We start from the raw sequence: 6,046 nt of genomic DNA, 5'->3' as shown, positions 1-6,046 counted from the left end.
GGCACCATCAGCTTTCTTCACCACATTTGCTTATTCACCCAAAATGCAAAATTTTAACCTAACCACGTCTGCAACAATTCACTTTCCAATGCATGCTGCATGATAGCAAGGATATTCACATCCCTGGTCCATGGTCAGAGGTGAGTCACCAGGGGCTTAATACATGTATTACTCCTTCTGGGGTGTTTGGGTTTGTTTTCAACGGAAAGCGCTTTAAAATGGATAAAAAGGGAGATCAAATGATAAGATTTTAACCTAAGTTTGCCATAATTGACTTTACCACACTGCCAAATATGAGGGCTATTCGCATTCCTCAATTATGATCACAGGAGATTCACCAGTGGCTTCATCCACGAGTGGACCCTGCAACTGATTTTGGGTTTCCACTGTCATCTATAAACCAAAAATCAAACTCACTGTCATTGAGTTGATACTGACTCACAGTGACCCTATAGGACAGGGTATGACTGCTCCTGTGTGCCAAGACTATAGCTGCTCCCAGGAGTAGAAAAGCCTCACTTTCTCCTGGTTAGATGGTTTCGAATTGCTGACCTTGCAGATTGCTGTCCAAGGTATAACCTCTATAATGCCAGGGCTCCGGCAGCCTTCTGCAAACAAGGTGTTCACAATTTAAGCTCTGATACCATCCACTCCTTCAGATTTAGGCTTTAGTAGTCAGCATCCTTGGATCACACAAGCTGGTTTGCTTCTTCCACGCAGACTCAGTTGATGCCTCACTTAGAGGGCTGCTTGTTTGAAGAAAAGCCTTTAAGACTTCAGACACTATTCCTTCTGATAGTTAGGGACCATCTAGTTTCTTCATCAAGCAGGGCCATGTCACAAGAACTGGGACTAGAATTAAGCATAGGTCCAAAATCATAGATTTTAAACTTCCCTCAAGTAAAACTCCCCTCTATTTCACAAGTTTAGAAGATAAAAGGCTTATTGTCTTACCCTACCTACAAAAGTAAGCCCTTAGTAACTACGCCTCTGTTCATGTAGTATCAATATAGAAGACCTGTATCAGCAGGGATATATGTGTCTACACACGGAGAGAGAAAAACATTAATATGAGGGGGCACCCAAAAAAACTAATTTTTTTCAAAGCAAAGCATTAATATTTTTTTTACAGAACTGTATCACCTTCAAAGTACTCTCCATTACACTTAATACATTTGTCACATCTGTTTACATCTGTTTGGATGGCTGACAGTACCTCCTTCATTTCGTTCTTTACCTCTTGTATGTTGTCCAATCATGGCCCTCTGCATTCGTGGAAACAAAAAGAAGTCTCATGAAGAGATGTCAGGTGAGTAAGGTGTGGGGGTAGAATGGAGAGAGGTGGGCAGAGAGGCATGTTGGTTTTGCCAAAAACTGGCACACTGAGATGGCTACCTGAGCAGGTACATTGTCACAGTGGCAAAACCTGTCCCGTATCTGCCACAAATCAAGCCTTTTTTTGTCAGACACTGTTACACAATCTTTTCAGAACCTCTAAACAGAAAGCTTGATTAACAGTCTGACATGGTGTAACAAATTCCAAATGCACTATCCCCCTGGCATCAAAAAAATAAATGAGCAATAACTTGATCTTTGATTTCACTTGACAAGCTTTTGGGGCGAGAGGTGATGATGGCACATTCCTCTGGCTTGATTGATGTTTGCTTTCAGGGTCGTAAGAATTAGAACCATGTCTCATCACCATTAATGACGTTGGAAAAGTCTGGGTCGCTTCAGAACTGTTATTTCAAAGACGCTCCTTTTTGCTGGTCAGTCACAGACCCACATGAACAAATGTCCCAGAGAGCCTTCTTATTCCCAAATCTTCCATTAAAATTTGCTGGACCAAGCTCTACGATAGTCTAGATAACTTCCCCATCTCTTCAATGGTCCATCATCAGGCTTTGAGCACAAATGCATAAATTTTGACCACATTTTTGATCTGTTTGGGAAATTGACAGATGTCTAGAATGAGGTTTGTCATCAATAGACATTTCACCTTTTTTTGAAACGAGAAAACCACTCGTACACTTCAGTTTTTCCCACTGAGCTGTCCTTGTAAATTGTGTTCAACATCACAATAGTTTCTGTGGCATTTTTCCCCAGTAGGAATCAAAATTTGCATGATGCATGCTGTTCTCTTCAAAATGGCCATCACACATCTCCTTAACGAAGGGTTGCGGGGAGGAGACGAGCCAGTCTGGGTGCAATGTAGCAACGATGAAGCACACAACTTTCCTCTAGTTTCTAAATGCTTCCTCCCTCCCCCACTATCATGATCCCAGTTCTACCTTACAAATCTGGCTAGACCAGAGGATGTACAATGGTACAGATAGGAACTGGAAACACAGGGAATCCAGGACAGATGATCCCTTCAGCACCAGTGCTGAGAGTGGTGATACGGGGAGGGTGGAAGGAGGATGGGTTGGAAAGGGGGAACCGATTACAATGATCTACATATAACCTCCTCCCTCGGGGATTGACAACAGCGAAGCGGGTGAAAGGAGACGTTGGACGGTCTAAGATATGACAAAACAATAATAATTTATAAATTATCAAGGGTTCGTGAGGGAGGAGGGAGGAGGGAGCAGGGAAGGAGAGGAAAAATGAGGAGCTAATACCAAGGGCTTAAGCAGAAAGCAAATGTTTTGAGAATGATGATGGCAACAAATGTACAAATGTGCTTGACACAATGGCTGTACAGTGAACCCTCGTTTATCGCGGTTAATCGGTTCTAGACCCTACCGTGATAAATAAAATTCCGCGAAGTAGGATTCCTTATTTGTAAATCAAATATTTTCGTAGTTAGAGCATAGAGGACATGAAAAAACATCCTTTAGTCACCATTACACTCGTATTACCCAATTTATTAAACGAAAAAGGGAAAATACAGTAAAACATTTTGGACGTTACAATTATCATTTATTATTTATTATAATATTTATGGCATCAAGCGTGTACAGTATGAGCCAATCAGTGGCAGTAATGACAGAGCGCTGTTATGTAATGCGCTGTTACGCAAAAACCGCGATAGAGTGAAGCCGCGGAAGTCGAAGTGCGAAGCGGCGAGGGTTCACTGTATTATGGATTGTGATAAGAGTTGTATGAGCCCCAACACACAGGATTTGTCTTGAGTCAAGAGTCTTGAAGGCTACTAATTGGTTAATATACTAACATGTTAAGAATGGCTGTGGGTTTGTTTAGAGCAGAGGTTCTCAACCTATGGGACGCGATCCCTTTGGGGGTCGAATGACCCTTTCACAGGGGTCACCCAATTCATAACAGTAGCAAAATTAGTTATGAAGTAGCAATGAAAATAATTTTGTGGTTGGGGGGCACCACAACATGAGGAACTATATTAAAGGGTCACAGCATTAGGAAGGTTGAGAACCACTGGTTTAGAGCAGGGGTACTCAATACAGCTATCAGGATCTACTAGTCTATCGCAAATGTAGTGTGGGTAGATCGCATGGCATTAAAAAAATAGACAAGCCTATCATCAATCCCGTCACTTAACTGATATACAGCGCAGCCAATCAGATGCAATCTTAGGTGTCAAACGCATGTGCAAAGAAATTCGCTAAGTGCAGCAAAACTGACAAGCTAAGTTATCGACAATTTCTAACCTTGGTTTTTTTCTCTTAAACGTTTAAGAGAGTGTATTAAAATGAGTGGGGGAGCTGGACCATGTAAGAAGACAAAAATGTATCACTTTCATATGGAATGGGAGATTTTGACACTACAAGCAGACATTCAGCTGTAGTCCAGAGCGCATGAAGTCCAGAGTAAGTTCTGGAACTTACTCGCAGAGGGAAAGTCCCCAAACATGAGACAATGTGCTACCTCCTTGATTGCATTATTCGGCTCTACTTATTTATGTGAGTCAACCTTTTCCCACATAAAGATCATTAAGTCCAAGTACCGTTCCACCATGACTGATGATCATTTGGAAGTGTGCTTGAGGCTGGCTGTCAGCAACTACTGTCCGGACTATGCAGCCCTGGTTCATTCCTCTTTGCGTAAGTCATCAGAGTAAACTCAGGTAATGACAAAAAATGTACACAGTTAATTGTGTTGTGTTGCACAATATGGACTCATGCGGTTATGCAAGGTACATAAACATACATTGTACATATAAAGAATTCTCAATGCATTTATGAATAAATGTAATAAATAAATACATGTTTTGCATTTTTCTTGTTGGTAGATCATTTTATAAGTAGCTCGCATGCTGAAAAAGTGTGAGCACCCCTGGTTTAGAGTATCTCTGTCTCCGGGCATTTTTTTAAACATATATTCAAATTTGGCAAAAAACGGGGGTGGGGGGAGAAACAAGTTGAGTCATGTTCATTTTAAGGAACTGTTTGGCTAAACAGTATATTTAACTGCCAGTTATTACTAAATTCATCCCCTTTTGATCAATGATTTTTATATCTTTTCTTGTAATGACCAAACAGAACAAAAAGTTAATGTTGCCAAAGTTATATTTGCATCATTGTGGAGTAACTATTTCCTGAACCTTTTAAAAATCATTCACTTCCTTATTTTTATTCTACAGCACAAGCCACTTGACCTCTAACATTGACACATCAATCAAAACTCAAAGCTTACAGAACTAAGAAGGTAACAAAGAAAACTCAGCAGTCACATTGTCGACTGTTTGTCCTTAACCTCAAATACAAAAATGAAAACCAAACCTAATCCCACTGGCATGTGCTAGATTCCAGCTCAGGGAAGGCTAAATAAGGTTTCCAAGATTGTCGATCTTTACAGGAGCAGACAGCTCCATCTTCCTCCACCAGAGTGGCTGGTGGGTTTTAACCCACTGAACTTGCAATTAGCAGACCAACACCTAACCCAAAGCTCCACCAGGCTCTTTAAAAATAAGCAAAAGAAAAATTAGGGCAACTTTTAACCAGTCATTTACATATATTCGAAGCAAGCTTAAGTTACCAAAGACTACAAATTGTTTTTCAGTGTAATTCTTCTTTCGAATTAACTTACTTTTTAAAACTAGATGATAGGAAAAATAACAGGGCAAGTGCATGCAGATGATACATAGACTAAATAAATATAGGAATCCCCTTTCAAAGTCGGCACATTCCCACCATTCAGTGATACTCCTTTGGTAGAAATGAATATTTCCTATTCTCCATATGTTTCCCTGTTTCATTATTCCAATGAAATCCTGAAACGAAAGCTATGAGTCACCAGATCTCATGGGATATTTCCTTTAGAACACACCCTACTGGCAATGTTCCCTTTCCTCCAACTTCTCCAGAAATCAGCGCCCAGTACACAAGCTCTCCCCCACCCCTTCCTGAAAGTCAGGCTTCGCCCACTGAACAAACACCTCGTTTCCCCCTCAAATCCCGGGGGTGCAGACCAAGTCTCCAACAGGCGGTTCAGTACAACCAATGAAATGTGAAGCCCAAAGACAGACTGGCGACTCGACCTCCATCGTCCCTGGAGACCTTCGTCCCCAAGAACAAAAAAGGGTCGGGAAGCAGGGGCCGACCCCGGCAGCTCCGCGCCGGCCAGCTTCCGCCCGCGGCACGGGAGGGCGTTCGGGAGGGGTCCCGGGACGTTCTCGCCGGGTGCCCGGCACCCCGCCCCCACTGCTGGAACAAGGAACCCCTCACCTCCCCAAAGCCGCTCACCTGGGTCGCAACGAGACGTTCCCAACCGTTGCCTCCGGGTCCGGGAATAGATTTTCAACACCCGAAGGCAGGAAAACCGCGAAGACCGGAGGAGCCGCCCACAAATGCGTCACGGCCGCCGCGCAAGCGCAGTGCCGCTGTCAGGTGACGCGTCCCCTCGGGAAAGGGGCGGAGGCGAGGCTGAGCGCGGGCGGGAGCAGACCCCGGCACCGCCCACGGCCCGCCCACGGCCCTGGTTCCGCTCACTCACCGGTTTCTCCGCGCTCGTGATCGTGACCGAGGGCTGCGAGCACCCCTCCGCTACTGTGTTTCTCCCCCTCTCTCGGTTCCCGTCGCCTGCAATGGGAGCGTCCGAGGAGCCCTGCCTCTCCGCGGCTCATCACTTT

General features: G+C 43.8%; 1 protein-coding gene across 1 annotated transcript in view; it reads right to left on the bottom strand.

Annotated features, from left to right (window-relative positions):
• LOC101638328 (syndecan binding protein) overlaps nt 1-5,757 on the bottom strand; it is a 25,800-nt gene extending 20,043 nt beyond the window's left edge. Inside the window, exon 1 of the mRNA XM_004697570.2 lies at nt 5,661-5,757. The gene's annotated coding sequence lies outside the window, so the exon portion shown is untranslated. The remainder of the gene's footprint in view (nt 1-5,660) is intronic.
• Between the last annotated feature and the right edge of the window lie 289 nt (nt 5,758-6,046).

This window comes from Echinops telfairi, unplaced genomic scaffold, assembly GCF_000313985.2.
Source record: "Echinops telfairi isolate 266 unplaced genomic scaffold, ASM31398v2 ScPeMD7_1;HRSCAF=3_0, whole genome shotgun sequence".
NCBI lineage: Eukaryota > Metazoa > Chordata > Mammalia > Afrosoricida > Tenrecidae > Echinops > Echinops telfairi.
This window is presented reverse-complemented; position numbering and strand designations above follow the sequence as displayed.